Below are 17,736 nucleotides of genomic sequence, written 5' to 3'. Positions count from 1 at the left end.
AGTCTCACACACACAATCCCAGGCAGGTTTAGGGTGACCTCTAAGCTTAAAAGGTGAGTCCATTCGGTCAGAAAGGACGACAGAGGTGATACGTCGTGGTGTGAGACAGTCTCACATCGACCTGTCACATGTCTAATCCTCACCTCTCATAGGGGGGTTGATTACAAGTTAAAGGAAAAGTAGAAATCTAAATGTCTCCTGACGAATTGGAGTAAAATGATGTTGTTTTCAGTATGTATAGTTCTTATTTCTGCGTCATGACATAATACACTGTTAAAGCGTGGGATGATCATCCTGGAAAAGCTAGCAAGAGCAGGCTACACTTTAAAAAAGTGCAACTGATACACCGGCGTACCATCTCCAACTTTTCAATGACTCGCTTGCTAACTTCTGACAAATGGCTTCAGTGGTGTATGTCTCTCTGGCTGAAGACATCAGTCATGCACTCCAGTAATGCGCCCACTCATTTCTTTCGGACCTTATTTTATTTATTACAGTCACAGCAACACTGTCAAGTTTTATTCATGTCTCAGTTATTCCCTTATTCACCCACCAATGTTTGTGCTGTACAACAGCCACTGATTTAAGCTGAAGGTTATCTTTCTATCTAGTGGGTTCTTTTGATGAAAGGATTACTATGAGGCTATAGTTTAAAATAGATTGGTTGTGAGTGCACATAGTATAGAATGATGCATGTAGTACAAGAAACATCTACTGATAACTAGTAGAAACGAACAAACCAACAAAGTAAAAACATATTTTACCATTCAGTGTTCAGTAGACAACCTTTGTTAAAGTTGATGACATGTTGATGTCAGGGTTCTGCACTTACTCAGCACCTCTACATCACACACACACACACACACACACACACAAGTGTGCATGCGTGTATAAATATAAAGTGTATGTACACTTGGCCCTGCTGAGAGGTGGGTACGATCGATAAATCTGAACGTGTTGCGTGCATTTGTAACATCCGCTTTTACAAACACACACATTGAGATACACACTTGCACACAGACACACACAGTCACTCACCGAGTCTTCCCCCTGTCTTCACCTGTCTGTAGAAGTAAACACATGCATTTAAATCAGGTGTGGGGTGCTGTGGTAACAAAGACAAATGATGTTGTATGTAATATTTTTCTATTAACATAAAGTAATATAAAGTGAAGGGCAGCGGTGTATGGAGGGAGTTAGGGGCTAATGTCCCGTATCAGATGTGGACAATGTCAAGGCTGCATACTGAGCAGTCTGTGTCCTTCTCTCCTGCTGTGTGTGTGTTTGTGTGTGTCTGTGTGTGTGTATGTCCTGCTCTTTCAGGGGCTAGAAGGTAGTGACACACTGAGCTGCCAACGCTCATATTATTCCCACTGCCTTATTAACCCCTCTGCCCTCACCTCTCTCCCCTCTTCAATGAGTTGAATGTGTATCTAAACTAACCCGAGCTCCTCTTCACCTCTTGTTTTCCTGTCACAGGCAGCAACACACCTGATATTTGTGAAGAAACATGGAGGCAAAGTTTCTCCTTCTCTCTTACTTGTGCTCATCTGTGTGACTGCAGTGTACAGAGCCACAGGGTTAAGAGTAGTTTTAGAAATAACATGGAAATCACCCTACTTTTAAAAGATGGTTATTTTCAGTATTAGGTTATTAGCAACAGGCAACTATGTAAGAGAATATACAAAAACCTAAAATAAAACTTCAAATCAGCAACCATTGATTACCATCTCTCATAATCAACAATCAATACTTTCTTACATCATGTCTGCGATGTTGTCTAAGATGGTGGATAGGTTGATATCCATTATGTACACAGTGATTACCTAACAGAGAAAAGAAAAGCAGGATGATCTATCAACCTGTGATTAGCAAATATATTGATAAATAGGTAAAATTAGGAATAACCTTTAATTTTCTGTATTGATTTATTAATTGTTTTGTGTTTTCCTAACAAACTGCCTGATAGGTTACTCCCGCAACACACAAGCTGCATTCAGACATGCACTGATGTCCGGATATTTTCCTAAGATTCTCTGAAGGGGCCGAATGTGAGAATGCAAAAGTTTGAGTCAGCTGCTCTGGACATTTTCGAGAACTTTTCCTGCCAGGCCCTTTAGAAAAAAAGGCAAGAAAAATCTGAATAAGCCCATGTTAGAATACAGCAGGAAAATGTCTGCAAAAGTGACTTTGAGTGAGTGGCCGGTCAGTGACATTTCTGTCCCTCCATGGATGCAAAACTGGAAGAATGCAACTAATTCAGGAACCACACATGTAAGATGCTGACCAAAATGTCGAGTTGGAAAGACAATTTTAGATGTTGCTGATGCCTGTGTCAATGTGCTGTAAACAAAAACATGTGCTTTCCACAGCGTAGTGTATACATTGTGTCCTGCCTCTTGCCTGCGTTATCCAGATGCCACTCCTCACCTGAATGTTCCCGACACGTTTCTGTAAACTCGTTTTTTCAGATTTTCTGATTCGTAGTTCAAACTGAAAACGAAATATACCAAATATTGCTCTGTGCATTGCACAATATCCTCCTATTTTCATTCATATTCTTAAGAAGAAATGTGTTGTGGCATCCTCGTGTGTGTGTGAGTGTTATGAAGGCTACATAAGCCACATTTAGACTGACAGAATGACAGTGATCTCATATTCATCTCTAGATATGGTGAGATCCCACCTCTACTTTCTACCTTATTTTTTAAGATTGTGAGGCAGTTTTCAAACTGTGTGTGTGTGTGTGTGTGTGTGTGTCTGTGTGTGTGTGTGTGTGTGTGTGTTTTCCCTCCAATATTATCCTCCTTATGCTATGTGATAGACAGGCATAGAGAGCTGGTCTAGTTGAGCCTGGTGGGTGTATGGATTGGATCCACTGTAATCTACTGTAAGACACTGCTATCTCTGAGAGGCTCACAGAACGCCAACTCAGCCCTTATTCACACACACACACACACACACACACACACACACACACACACACACACACACACATTCACGCTCACGTTCTACTAACACAGGGGGGATTTCAGGGGAAGTGAGTGAATAGTTTCAGGTCACCATGCTTGATTCCAGTAGCAGGATGCTGCGTCAGCGGGAACGGAGGGGAGGATGTGATCAGAGGAGCCTTCAGTGTCCTTACTTTCACTGTCTGTGCCAAACAGATTTAAAAACACATCAACAGAGGAACACATCAAAACCCTTGGCTCAAAGCAAAATGTCTTGTGTATATTGTTGTTGATATCACCTCATCCACCACCCGAGACATCATCACAGACAATGCACACAGCAATGCAGGATAAATATTAATCTGATTCCCACTGAACAGTCAGAACACTGCTCTGAGTGGGATGCTATGTCAGAAATAGAGCAGTTTGTTTAAGGGCTTTCCTTGCCTTTGTTGAGCAGTGGTGTCTGGATCAAACATGAATATTCATTCATCAGACTGAGGAGATGTTAGCACAGGGAAGGAAAAATGTCTAGAGGGCTCATTCTTTATCGTTCTCTCTCTGTATCACAGACTCTCTTGCTCCTCTCCTCACATCTAATACTTCAAGGACGGCAGTTAATTTAAGATCTATTATAAATGATTAATTCAATATTTATGAATATTTTAAACTTCTTATTAAATTACTTTGTATCTGTTTAGCATTACATCTTTCCGGATTTTTTATGTATATTCTCTCAAAGAGACAAAACTGTTGCTATTACTACATCCTTTCATCCTCTGAGATGTTTCCTCCTTTGATGTGTTTCACAATTTAAACAATGTTATTTCTGCCACCATCCTTCAGCAGATATACAGTGTGTGTGTGTGTGTGTGTGTGTGTGTGTGTGTGTGTGTTCGTTCCACTGACTGTTGGTGTTAAGAGATAAGAGTGGAGGAAAGTCTCCTTTCTTCCTCTTTCAGGACCATTACCTTTCATTCCAATCTCAGAGGAGTGCCCAGGGGAGGAGGAGAACAGGAGGATGGGAGGTGGGGGAGTTGTGTGTATGACTTGTCCTGCATGATGCATATTAGAGGAGTGGAGGATTAATATAGGTGACTGGTACTACAAGTGTACTGGTCACAGTTTTTATTAGTTTTTATTTATTTTTTATGGGGACATTAATGACTCTATTTGGTATTTTTCGTGTGTTTCCGCTGGTTGGTTAGGGTGGAATTTATGTTTGCATCACAGGACAGAAGCATTTTTGCTGCAATTTGGATAGCATTATATATAGGTTTAATTTGATTGACCATATTTTATTGATTATAAATCTAGTCATGAAATTTTAGTCGCTTAGCCTACTCTGGCATTTTGTACTTTTGTAGCTTCAATGAAGATGAAATGTCCTTAGTGGAGCTTTGGTTCATGTAGTTTATTATTACCATATACACATTCAACGTTTATAAGTAACTTGATAGGAATGTGTTATAAAGTTACTTATAAACTTTGAAATTAATCGTTATATTTATTACACATGTTAATGCCTCACGTGACAACCATACAGGAGTACATGGAATACGGTACATAACATTTCTAACAAGGTTATTAGGCACTTTAGCAATTTAAGACTCCAAAGACAGATGACAGTAGAAACTAAGAAATATATAAAACATCACACTCATGTAAAAGATATTTGTGCATAAAGATTTTTATCAAATGACAGATGGAAGAAAAACACTTTCAAAAAATATGGACTTGGTGTTCAAAGGCCTTTAGATGTATTTGAATTTCTTCCTTTCTCCATCCTTCTCCTAAGCTGATCTGGAATGTAAGGCTGTGTTCATGTATGTGTTATCAATACGCCCTTGTGCTGTAAGTATCTTAATCAATAGCCATATGATTATCCATGTAGGGAAGGTATAAATGATTTAAAACAGGGCGAGGTTGACGGATGTTTGCTTTTCACATCGAAGTTACTGTCGATAATTAATGCATGTGATTAATCTGTCAGCAACTTCACATGTGGCGAAAGATGAGAAGGGCTCAAAGCTGTGAGTGTGTGTGTGTGTGTGTGGGTGTGGGTGTGTGTGTGTGTGGCCATGACCCCCTGGATTCCCCATAAGAGAAGGAAGCTCTTGGACTTTTTGTCAGTTATACTTGTGCTGGTGGCACCATGTCATCATACATATGATTTGAGGTTTTACTCATAAGTCATTCATCAATACTCAGAAGAACACATGCTGCACCTACTAAGTTGATGTCACAGTCAATAAACTATAAATAAATTACCAATATATCACTGAAAATGGGCCAACATGTTCTCATCAGATGTCTGGAAAGAGTTTTCATTTTTATTTACTTTCAGTATGTGTTGCTGACAAATATGTTGAGTACATTTTCTTCCTCGTAAAACATTTAAAAGTCAGATTTTTGTTAATAATTAAAATGTGCATTGTTTCCATGTTCATGTTTATTAGCTTACAGTCTCCTTCGTCTCTGCCATCATTGCAGCATTGCTGAATGTGGAATATCATTGAAGGGCTACACTTCACCAGTAGTCAGAACCTCAGCAGCACCTTTAAATTGAGTGCAACATATCAGGGAGAAAAGAAGTACTGATGACAGGGAGACTTGAAAAAAACCTGCTTTTCTAAAGAGCTGACGTGTGTAATAATGTTGCAGGGGCATATTATTTGGTGTTGACACACATCAGGACCCTGCCGGTGTCCAGCCAGCCTGTCATCTCAGACGTTATCGGTGTGTGTTCTCCTTTATTCTTATAGATCCTGATTTAAAAGATGACTGGAAACTGTTTTATTTCAGCAAAGTATTTTTCCTCAGCCAAATCCTTTGAGAACTTTGGTATTCAATTTTAAGTATAATTCTCACAGCACACTGTCAAAGTGTTTGTTTTGGGGATTTCAGTATCAGTACCATACCATTCTACTGCTAAAGAGACACCTATCTATTGTGTTATGCATGAAAGCCACATACTCGAGACTTTCTTCTTCCTTCTCAACTTACCAAAGTCAAAGAGTAGAACTGGAGAAAGGTTTAGCCAGTCAAGGATCCTATGCCCCCCATGTTTCTATATCCTCCTTTCACATGTTCTCTTGTTCTGTGTGTGTGCACAGGGAGGAGAAGCCTATCTTGCCTGCTATCATTTCCTGAATGACCTCTGCTTTCAGCCTATGATGGATTATATTGCGCTCACAGACATTAATTTTCCTGAACCAGGCAAAAAAAAAAAAGCTTTACTCACAGGAAGAGCATGTTGTTACAAGGGTAATTCCATAAAACAACAACTAAGATACAGCAGAGAGTCGGCGGTAACAACAGCAAGCCTGGGAGACTTTACACACCTCCCTCCCTTCTCTCCATCTCTCGCTCTCTCACTTTAAATCTTTCACTCTGAGGTATAATCAAGTATATTTGCTTGTCTCTGTAGTTAGTAGCTGGTATTTACATGTGTTCTGTGTGTGTGTGTGTGTGTTTATGTGTGTGTGCGAGCGTGTGGTTGTACAAGTAAGTTGCAGCTGCTGTCTCAGTGGTGCTGTCTTCTCATTAAGGCAGGTAATGAGCTCAGTCACATCCACCTCTGCAGGTCACCTCACAAGAGAGAGAAAGAAAGACGGAGGGAGGAGTAGAAACAGCAGAGGAGGTGTAACAGAGAAGAGGTACCCCGTGTGTGCACGAGGGAGAGAGGGGATGTCTTAATCATGTCACCTGCCTGCTGTTCCACTCGACTGCAGCACCTTTGGGCTTCTCCCTGTTTACGCTTGTGCACCTTCCTCTCCTGCGTGTGTGCTCTGGAAAGACTGGGAAAGGATGATGAGGGGGGAAGAAGGAGAGGAGTTGTGGTGTATCAGGATACAGGAGAAGGTGTTCTGGAGGTGGAGGAGGGACAGAGACAGAATTAGGTTATTGAAAGGGAAGGGAGACACAGGTTAAAAACAAGCAGGAGACTGGAGGGAGAGGGAAGTGTTAAGGAAGAGGGCGAAGGAGTGGAGGAGTGGGGAATAGAGGGAGTGTGTCTTCCCAGGAGTGAGCAGGCTGTCTTGTCGAGTAGTTCATCATTGTGTCCCCGGTGACTGTGTCTGTGGCCTGGCCCTGCTGTAGCTATAATAAGACATAAATAAGGAACAAGACTGCCTTATCTACACTGTGGCCCCCATCTCTTTCTCTCCATTTCCCTCTCATCCTCGTGCTGCAGCAGATGTAGAGTTGTGCTGTTAAGAAGTGTTTTCCCGCCATGTTCACCACTATCTGATGACCCACAGTCACCATGAACCCAAAGCTCACACAGTGGAGGCTGCCTGTCTTAACTTCATTACTACAAACAACATGTCCATCACTCTTTGCAACAGTTTTAAAAAGGTCACAGACAAGTGTTTACACATAGGGCTCATTCTCCAAATTGAAATGAAATAAATAATCTAAGTTATGTTATTACCTCCACCAAAGAGGTAATGTTTTTTATCCTTTCTGTATTTTGGTTTGTGTATAGGAATGGGACATGGACCAAGAGAGAACCCATAACATTTTGGGGCAGATCTGGACAAAGGGCTGGATCCAGAATTGTTATCACTTTCTTCAGCATTGCAAGATTTTGTGACATTTTCCCAGACTTCCCAGAGAATAATGCGTAGTTCTTGATAAAATCGAATTAGGCACATTAAGGGGACTGATATCTATGAGTGTGTGCAACTTGGTGCAGCTTCATTGAATTTAAGGGGACCGTTGGGCCTTTGCGTAGGTAAGCACTGTACTAAGTGCCATTCCAGTTGATATTGTAGTTTTACTCCATACATATACATTAGTTTGATGAGTCACTATCTTGTTTGCTTTATATATTTCTTTAACTGAATTGAAACAGACGCAGGTTCTGTTTTTGAAGTTTGAAGCATTCATAAAAAAAACTACTAAACATCTGGCCTCCGAGCAGAGTTGTTCTCAATAGTTTGTTCTTTTGTTTATGTCCATATAAGGACTGTAGTTTTCTAGCATCATTGTTTATTCAATATTTTGGTTTTTGTGGCCTTGAACACCATTTAACCTAGACAATCACGGTTCAAACGTCACGTCAAGTCCATGGAAGTAGAGGGACCACGGCTCTTTCAAAAATTTGACAGTATAAGCGTGAGCTTGTAATTTTTATTGGAGCTGTAGAGTCATTTTTTTGCAAGCTAAATGAAATAACTTGTGCTGTTATGCCAGTGTTAAGTTTAAAACCGAAATCAAGTTTCATTGCTCTTGAAAAGCTGGTAAAAGACATCCTGAAGGAGAGATAGTATTGAGACGGAGGGACAGAGGGTAGACCACATCAGAACAGCTCTTTACTCTATATTATATTTTTATTTATGTATAGATGTATACACATATACATTTTAATTCATCAATGTCTCTATGTTTTTCTATCTTTGGATGTTTATTTATCCCAACATATAACCTCTCTATTTTGTTCCTAAACCATTATTATTTCTCTCTCCCTGTGTGTGTGTGTGTGTGTGGTTGTGTGTGTGTGTGGTTGTGTGGGTGTGTGTGTTGATAAAGGTGCTATATCAAGCTGAGTTATTAATGTGTGTGTTTATTACTTGGATGTGCAGCTTCATTGGGGAGTTGGATCTCACTTTTGCTTAAACAACTTAACGTTGCTTGACTCTGTGTCAGACATGCGTGTGTGTGTTTGTGTGTGCGTGTGTGAAGTGTGTGTTTGTTTGAGTTTATGTGTGTGTGTGTGTGAGGCAGAGCAGTGAGAGTGTCTGAGTCAGAGCCAAAAAGAGAGAGAGAGAGACCCCAAGAGAATGGGGGTTTTGCAGGGGCTTTGGTTGTTCCTGCATCATTACCCCGACTGCAGACAAAGCCTACTTATGTCCCTCTCTCCCCTCCCCAACCATACACTCACTCACTCGTACACACACACACACACACACACACACATTTGCTGTACTGTATGTGTCAACAGAGGCTGAGGGAGTCCTGCACAGGGGAAAAAAAGAGGAAATACGAGAGAGGAGGCGAAGGAGGGGATGCAGAGAAAGGAGAATAGATTTATGAAATGAAGCATTCCAAACAGCACTATCTGCCTGCTGTGAGAAACGCCTTTCATAAATCACCACATAGCAGCAGAAAATAGAGCATTTGGTTGGGTTCTTGTCTGTGTGTGTTTATGTGTGTGTGTTTGTGTGCGAGAAGAACAGAGTGGAAGAATCCTTTATTCCTGTCACTGGTCTCATTGAAAACTATAGTAGCGGGTAGTCTTTGCAGGTGATGTATATATATGTCCATGCACGTCCACATGGACGTCAATGTCAATGCGAGTGTGTACGGTCGGTGTGTGCGGTTGTTTGTTAGATACTGCCCTCCCACAGGGTATCTTTACAGAGAGCATGATATAAAAAGAGACAGATAGGGTTAGAGAACGAAAACCGAAAAAGAAAAGGGGAGAGGGAGAGCTGAGTACAGTAGCTTAGGGGGATCTCTGTCTGGGTCAGAGACAGAGGAGTAGGAGGCAGAGAAAGAGATAGAGAAGGAGCAGAAAAGGAGAGAGAGAAAAAGGTTGACGTGCTGAGAGAAGAGTTTTTCCTCAGGTGAGTTGTTCTGTAAGTGAGCACTGATCTGCCCCGATCCTGTCACTGGGAAGAACGCCGGGTCGACTGCACTGAGAATACAAACAGCACCTTACTCAACATACACACACGAACACACACTCGTGAGCACACACTCATCTTTCAGAGCTATTCAGATTCAACAGTGGAGCCAGTGAACTATTCACCTAGCTGTTGAACACTCTGAGAGCTTATTAAGTGTCTTTGCCAACCATAGAAAGGCCAAGGATGTAATTTGCCAGTCACACACTAGTTTCACCGTCTGGCTCTTTAACACATCTAGTGCCCATCTAGCATCCTTAAGTCCTCAGAATGAGACAATTAGCACTCACAGACAAGGCCAGTGTAGTCAATGGACGAGGAATGGCAATGTGGGGACAGACAGTGGAGGGATACATTGTGACTGAGGAAGAAAGAGAGAAAAAATGAAGGAGAGACGGACAGATAGTCGAAGAATGGTCTCTTTAGATTCTCCAAGAAGCCAGAGGAGATACAGGGGCAGAGGGAGACTTTTATGAGTGTGACAGCGAAAGGCAATCAGATGAGAGTGATAGGAAATAAGAGAAAGCTGGAGCTTGTGTTCAGTAGCCGACTAATTTCATGAACCTCTTTTACTGATTGCTAGAGGGTGAAGAGAAGGAGAAAGTGATTTTAAGGAGCAGGGGAAGGGGAAGTGATTCATGTTTGAGATGCTCATGTTTTTGGGGGAATGATTTTGTTGTTTTACCTGCAGAACAAACTATCTCACGTTCATCTTACATTTTAAATGTGACTTTTTTAATTCAATGAGTAAAACAATCTACTATTTGGAACAAGATTAATTTGATGAGTAATTAATACAGGTTCAAACAACATGAACTCTTCTACCATTTCCCCAGTGATTTGTCCATATCACATAATTTAAGGGTTTTTAATTTGGCAGAGCCTTAAGCTGCAAATATTTTCTGGAGATTCTCCTGCCAGCCCCTAGTAAAAACTGTCCAAATGGGTCCATGTGAGAATAGAGCAGGAGATTAGTGTGGGTGTGTTGATGACACTCCTAACATTAGATGTATGCAAAAAAAAAGAAGGTATCTCAGGATAATAATGTGGTGCTGCACACGTAAAAGACACAGATGAAAATGTCTTTGGTGATAAGCGTCAGCTGAGTTAAGTCTTTGCATTCTGCCTCCTGCAATCTGCACCACCCCTTACCTGAACGCTCCATATGTTTCTATGCTGTTGTGAACACGTCTGACCAGAGAATCTCCTGCTGTGTTCCCTAAGACAGGCAAGCGGAGAAACGTTGTGCAGACATTCTCCAGAGTTCATGTCTGAAAACGGCTTTGGCAAGTCATTTGAATTTAAACTTAAAATAACAATCTCAAGTTATTCGTCTCAAATGAATTTTTAAAACTGACATTAAGAGTGTAACTAACTCTGTGTGGCCTCATCCGATCTTGTAACTGGTCTACAGGGCTTTGGACAGAGGGCAGTAATGTAGCATGCAGCTGAATTAAAGGGGTGGGTATTTAATTGCGGCCCACAGATGGCCTCATACATCTCTGGATCATTTAAAGGGGCGGTGGGCTGAGTAATGTCTATGACACGGCACTGTGTTTTATAAGAGAGCCCCTATTACGCAGACCGCTCTATAAAGAGACAAGTCAGCGGGGGAGAGGTGTGGTTAAAGGCCCGGTTTGTAATTGTAGTTTGACACCCTCCGTTTAAACTCTGTCACTTGAACTCTGGCTTTGTTTACATAGGGATTTATTAAAGAGATTAAAGAAATTTTTTCCGCTCCAGAGTCGACTTCAGCAAGAACAGAGCTGTGTAATTTACTGTAAAACCGTACCAAAATTTTATATGAAACTATATCAGTAAATCCACAAAGAATCGCTGTTGTCTGTCTGAGACAAAGAAGGAAGAGGCTTCTATAATATAACAGTCTTGAAATAAAGAAAAAACAAATACGTACAAATAGAAAAAAACTCACAAGGGATGAGTGGAGAACGTATGAGTGGGCGGCAAGAAAACCAAAGGAGGAGTTTGAGTAATCACAATTAGATGAATAGAAAGAGAAGGTAGAGGAAAAGATGAGGCCAGGGGTGGAGGGATATGAAGATGGTTAAGGGGAAATGAAGTGAAGGATATGTAGAAGAGTGTGTTTGGTGTGGGGTCCCAGCTGTTATCTCCCTGGGGGTTGAAACAGCTGTCACGCACTGTAACAACACACATATACACACACTTGCTTTGTTCTCTTTCCCCATATCCAGACAACCCCTGTTACCCCCAGTTTTCCTGTTTTTTTATTTCCTGATTTTCTTTTTCTTTTAACCCCATCTTGGGTTCAGCCTCCTCCTATTTTTTCTGTCAATTCCCTTTTTTTACATCGCTCCCTTTCATAGAGAGATAGGGAGCAGGAGTGATGGTAGGGAAGGGTGAAGGAAAGAGAAAAGAGACATGGGAAGCAGGAGGACAGGCCTTTCATGTGTCTGCATCCTCTGGTCTGCATAGTCCAGATTACATTCCCTCATTCCTTGGCGAAACAGCTTTTCCAATTTCTCCCAACTGGGGGAAGACAGGTTGAGAAGAAGCAGCTGGTTAACTGCATTAACTCATTTTGGTCTCCTCAAAAATGTCTGGTAGACTAATCCCTCTCTGTTGACATGGCAGGACGAGGGAGTGTGGTGCTGGTTGATAGGGAGGTCCTCCTGCCACTCCAGAAGACACATGCCCTCCCATATTCCTGTCATCGTGCACCCCTCTTCTCTTTCTTCAGTGTTAAGCGGCTCCAACTCACAAAATTCAAACAGACAAATTGTAAAATTGTCTTTTAGGTTCAGCGTTGGCTCTTTCAGCTTAATGACAACACAGTCAGAAGAGGAGAGAAATTGGATTGGGGTTTATGGAGAAGAGAAGGAAAAGGGGGCTCCCGGCTAGACTCACACAGACAGTGAGGAGCGAGTGCGAAGGACAAGGTTTATGGTGTGGGGGCAGCTGGGATAAAGACAGGTAGAGGTTGGATAGGCATGTTCATGCATCGCCATGTAAGACTTTGGTGTTGGGGGATGGAGAGCATTGTTGTAGGGTTGGATACAGGGGAGATCTAGAGGGATAGAGGGGGATCAGCAGTGGAAAAGGAGGAGGGGGTAAGAGAAGAGTGATTATGGTGGGTCTGGGCTGCCAGGCCTGATAAATGACTAATCAGGAGAACAGGGCCTTAGGTCCCTCACAGGACCACTACTACTACAGGCTTATCACATGCATGGGCTGCAGACACACTTGGCTCTTGCAAACACCCTGCACACATGCAGTCTCACACTCTTGGACACAAAAGAAGAGAGTATAAGAGAAAAGAGAGGGATGGGGTGAATCCATAGCTGCCTCCTCCTGGAGCAGCGCTCTGCTTGGAGAGCAGTTATGGATCCACCTCTGCCTCCTCCTCACGCCTGTCTCACCTCTCTGACTCCTTGCTCCAGGTCTAATAGTCTGCCAAGGCTGGGACAAAGAGCAGGTCACATAACCGACAAACTGGGGTTCTATACACATTTGATATGTATACACTGGTTTACAACCATGCCTCACATGTTATTTAATTATCATTATGTAGATTAATCTGTATTTATTTTCAACTGCTGTGCTTTTTGTTTAAATTAGTATGTAGCTTTCTTACTTGCTGCAGAAGACAGCACAGGACATACTGGGGAAAGAATACAGTTAGTCTGGTTAGCTAAATCCAATCTGGCTGCATTCCAAGCTAATGATCAGGAAGGGATGGGAAGAGGCAGGAGAGAGAGTTATTGAGAGGAGGGAGATGGTGGAAGGGGTGGTGATGGGGGGTATATGGACGTCTTTGTGTGCCACGCTCCATTGACCTGGCCTCCATACCTCAGCAGCCATGCGATCCTGGTGTGATGCTGCTAATAGAGGCACAGGCAGGTCGAGAGCAAGTTCAAGGGTGAGACAATCGGGGCTTTGGTGTGGGTGTGGGTGGCGCTGTGCAGATGGCAAGAAGTAGAGAGGGAAGAAAAAGAAAAGAAGAAGGGGCATACGAATAGTAGAGGAGAGGGAAGTGTTGAGAGAATAGAAGAGTAGCGGCAGCAGAAATGGAGAAGGAGAGGTGGATGCGACTGTGGTCTCTGTGGTATTGGTTGCAAGGACAGCCAAGTTGGTTGCTCCGTCCCCTTGTACCTTTATGTACCCCCCTGTCCCTTTATGTCCAGCCACGTCCCTGGATGCAAAGTCACTCTTGTAGCCAGATCACCTCTGTATGGTATATACCTGAATGAGCAAACTGTTTTTACTCCTGTGGCTGCATGTGCGTGCATGCGTGGGTGTACTGAAACATTAGCCTACACCAGCAAGGTTTGTCTGCCTCCCTTTGGGGCTCAAGGACATATTCTGTACATTAGTTCTTATACCCATTAATTTGCTGCATACTGTATCTTTCCTGTCTGTGTTTTCAATGTGTATCTTGTGTTTTTGAATACATTAATCTTAATATTTTTCTCAAGATTGTAGTTTTCCGTATATTTTAATTGTTTTTAATGATGCTGGACATGAAATACACTGCCCATGAAAAAGTGTGTTATGAAACATTAACTTTTTTTTACTAAATCTGGGTGTTTATGTAGTCTGCTGTTAATACAGGACACATGCCCCCGCTCTGTGCTCAACAGTAGATAAAGATGAAATCCTACCGGTCTAATTCAAATTTCACACCCAATATGTATCCATGCCTTTCCTGGGGCAGTAGTCATAACATGGGAAGTGTTGCTTAAGCCTTTCCTGCTCTTTGACTGTCACTCCTGGCTAACTCCAAGCCGTGTTGAAGCCTTGTGATGCCTACTTCCCTCTGACTCTCTGTCTCCACCAATCACAACCAGCAGCCCCATGATGCCCTGTGATGTGGTTCCTGCAGATGCCGGTGTCCATGGCGATAAGGCCTCACAGATGAACCATCTGATTGAATTAGCAGTCCCTTTGAACAAGCTCTGACTGGCTGTTTGCCGGCGGGATGCAAATGAGCTCCTTAAGAGGAAGGCACAGCCTTGACCCTTATTGGGCCTGGCAGTACGGACGGTGGCTCGGAGGGAGGAAGGAGGGGTAGAGTGTAACCTCTGAAAGCTCAATTGTGGGAAGTTAAGAGGTAAAAGTGTATCACTGGCAGACAAACCTTCTTCTCTCTCCCCCTGTCTTCCTCTCTTTCTCTCTCAGTCTGGATAACTGTCTTTATGGTGCCACTGTCCTCCCTGGCTGGTCGACCTTCTGGCTGGTTGGCTCTGGTCATTTGTGTCTGTGTGTCAGAACCATTCTCCGCTGCGTTAAACCGTCTTTGACAGCCACTTAACCTCTGGGCCTGGCAGCATCCGCTGTTAAGATTCTTGACCCACCAGACTGGGGCTTGTATTGTTAACACCAGTGTTGTAGCCAAGACTTGATCAGTTGGGACTAAGACAAAACTGAGGCCCAAAACAGATAAGACAAGGTAGTAATTTTTAATCCATTATAAAAAGCCTGAGTTCATGCAGATAGTATCACTGCACGGCCCTCATATATTTCAATAAGAACACTGCATTGGTGCAGATGTGGTGCCAATGCAGAGCAGAACCTGGCTCAACTTTTCCAATAAACAATGCAATGTCATTCGAAAAGAAGCTGCTTTGGCCAATCAAATATATACATGTGTGTACTTTTAATAAATGCCATATTAATACTGTTTACCAGGGAGTTATTGCAGCACAAGATAAAATGATTACCACTGTGATAACGTTTATGTTTCATCCTTTTATATACTGTTATGATTATCACTCAAATCATCCTGCATCATATGGCACTGCCTGACTGGTTCCTGAAACAACATGGTACCACCAGCACAGCCTCTTACATTGTTATAACACAGTGTTATACAGAGCAGTAGAAGTATACTGAGATCACTTAATTTTAAAGATGTTGTGTGGTGTTCAAAATATAGATGATGGTCCTTGTTTCAACGAATGTTTTATTTAATAACTGGCTAACCTGCCATTTTTGTTTGCTATGTCTCAATCAATCAGCTGGTCTATTAAATGGTAAAAACTGAAAAATGCACAGTCAACACTCCCAGCCTCAGTGGTAATCAAGAGTGATCCAAATTGTGAGAAAATCTGCAAGTCTACACATTTAAAAAAAGTCAGAACCAGCTATTGTTGTTGTGTTATTTATGGACAAATTTCATTGCTTGAGTTGGAGACAGAGACGAGACTAAGACAAAATGTGTTCAAGGCCAAGAGAAAGACAGCGTCAGAGCCTTGGGTCTAATAATGGGTCTGAAAACTACTACTCTTGTGTGCAACATATCTACTCTGCTTTAGTGTCCCTTCGGTATAGTACTGTGTGTATTAAATGTTTGAGAGTTACTGTACAGTAGGGGCTTGGAGGAATCTTTTACAATTTTATGTGAACACATACACACTCACTCATGCGCACTCACACATGCTATATGACCTCATGCTGCCAACAGAGGAAGAAAGTCAGTTAGGGGCCATAAGTCATGCTAGATAAATCCTGCTTTTGTTCCAGAGAGACAAGGTTGTTTTGGGTGTGGAGGGATGGAGGACTGAATGGATGGAGTGGTGCCCGTACAGTTTTAAGAGCAGGTCCCACTGTTAAAGGCTTTGTAGGCAGCGTGGCCCTTCTCTCACCCCCCTCCTCTCCCCTGGGGGGTTTTATCTGCCCATTTCCTCCCCTCATGCCGGGCCCTCGGGACGCCTTAATGGCGCCATGTTCCCTGTCAGTTAGATATTTAAATGGAAACCGACCATGAAAGTATGGCTGCTCAGGGCTGGCTCACTGTGCCACGTCCTTGCTCTTAGCAGCAGAGTCAAATGCAGAGGCCCGAACCCCATCCTCAAGCCCCAGACAAGCCTGGGGAGGGGGAGTCAGCCTCAATCTGCAAGTTTAATATCCCCCATCAGGTTTTAAACCTGTTTACTTTGCAGATTTGATCAAGGATACTGATGCAAATGGAGGCAAAAGCTCCTCGCTCTGGAAACCTTCTGTCCAGTGGTTCATTGATTCATGCTAAATGGGTTCAAGCATCATTCTTAATCACTCACTTGACTCAATTGATATTGTCCTAAACACAAAAGAATATCGGTTTCTCTTCACGAACCTGCATCTGTAACAGCGCATTGTTGCACTTGAGGTCTGTTTCTGTGGCCTTCGTTGCATCACTGTTGTCTTTCTCCACAGTTATAATAATCACTGTGACATTTGACAGCTGCAGGTGGTCTCACCAACCCTCACCAGACACCATAATTTAACCCAGTAATAAATCTCTGTGCCCAGTTGGCCATTTTAGCTGTTTGGCACAGGGCACTGTAAATTCACCCTAATTATATCCTCCCTCTTCTCCTCCCACTCTCTCCCCCCATTTTTCCTCTCAACTCTGACTCCCTCCCTCTCCCCCGTCTCCTCCCCTGCTCATTGGTACATATGCTCATACACCTGGCCTGCATCGTTACCTGTTTACAAATGACCAGGCTGGTTCTGCTGGCTTCAGCATCCCCTCCGCCACATAGTACTGAATCTCTCTCGCTCTCTCGCTCTCTAACCTCCCCTGTGTCATAATTAGACCTCAGAGCTCATGTTTGCTTAATATCATAATCCAGTACACCTGCATTTCTCTCTCTGCTTAGGTGTAGCACACACCCCACCTACGCCCCTACCCCTGACCTCATGCAGATAGAATTTTAGAATTGATGTTACCAGAAACTGTTAGCGAGTGTATGTATTTTTTTTCCACATTTTATCCCCACCAACGCAGCAGCGCTGAAAGGCCAAACAGCAACACCCCTCCTTTTCAGAGTTCCTCTAAAAGGTATGAGTGCTGAGCATGTATATGTATGTGTGTGTGTATGTGTGTGTCAGGGGTGTCAGTGTCAGGGCTAATGGTCTCTAGCAGGGGCGCGAGCCTGAAGATTTATGCCACAAATTAGTCAAATGTGATCAAACAGCAACCCAGTTAATCATGCAGGACCCACGTTTGTCCCTGCTTTATCTACAGGCATAATTATAGACACCCATTCCTGTGACAGCCCAACGGCAGGCCCCTGTGGAGTGATATTGGGGGGCTGCCACGCAGTGTTGTCACGGTGATAAATGTCTTTGGGGTGCGGGAAGTGTTTTAAACATGTATATACTTAACACCCCCTTGTGAATGCTGTGAGTGA

At 42.7% G+C, this 17,736-nt stretch overlaps 1 protein-coding gene and 1 long non-coding RNA gene across 3 annotated transcripts in view; one reads left to right on the top strand and one right to left on the bottom strand.

The window, feature by feature from the left end:
- wwox (WW domain containing oxidoreductase) overlaps window positions 1–17,736 on the top strand; it is a 127,287-nt gene that overhangs the window by 90,002 nt on the left and 19,549 nt on the right. The window lies entirely within an intron of this gene.
- Window positions 1,910–10,795, bottom strand: LOC138410895 (uncharacterized). Of its 2 annotated transcripts, none has more exons than XR_011243536.1 (2): window positions 3,251–10,795; window positions 1,910–3,154 (listed from the first exon to the last, which is right to left on the bottom strand). It is a non-coding gene; the product is annotated as an uncharacterized lncRNA (long non-coding RNA). The 2 variants fall into 2 exon arrangements; XR_011243535.1 differs by having other exon boundaries at window positions 3,399–10,795.

This window comes from Paralichthys olivaceus, chromosome 7 (assembly GCF_024713975.1).
Source record: "Paralichthys olivaceus isolate ysfri-2021 chromosome 7, ASM2471397v2, whole genome shotgun sequence".
Taxonomy (NCBI): Eukaryota; Metazoa; Chordata; class Actinopteri; order Pleuronectiformes; family Paralichthyidae; genus Paralichthys; species Paralichthys olivaceus.
Note: the sequence above shows the minus strand (reverse complement) of the source record. Positions and strands in the feature narration are given on the sequence as shown.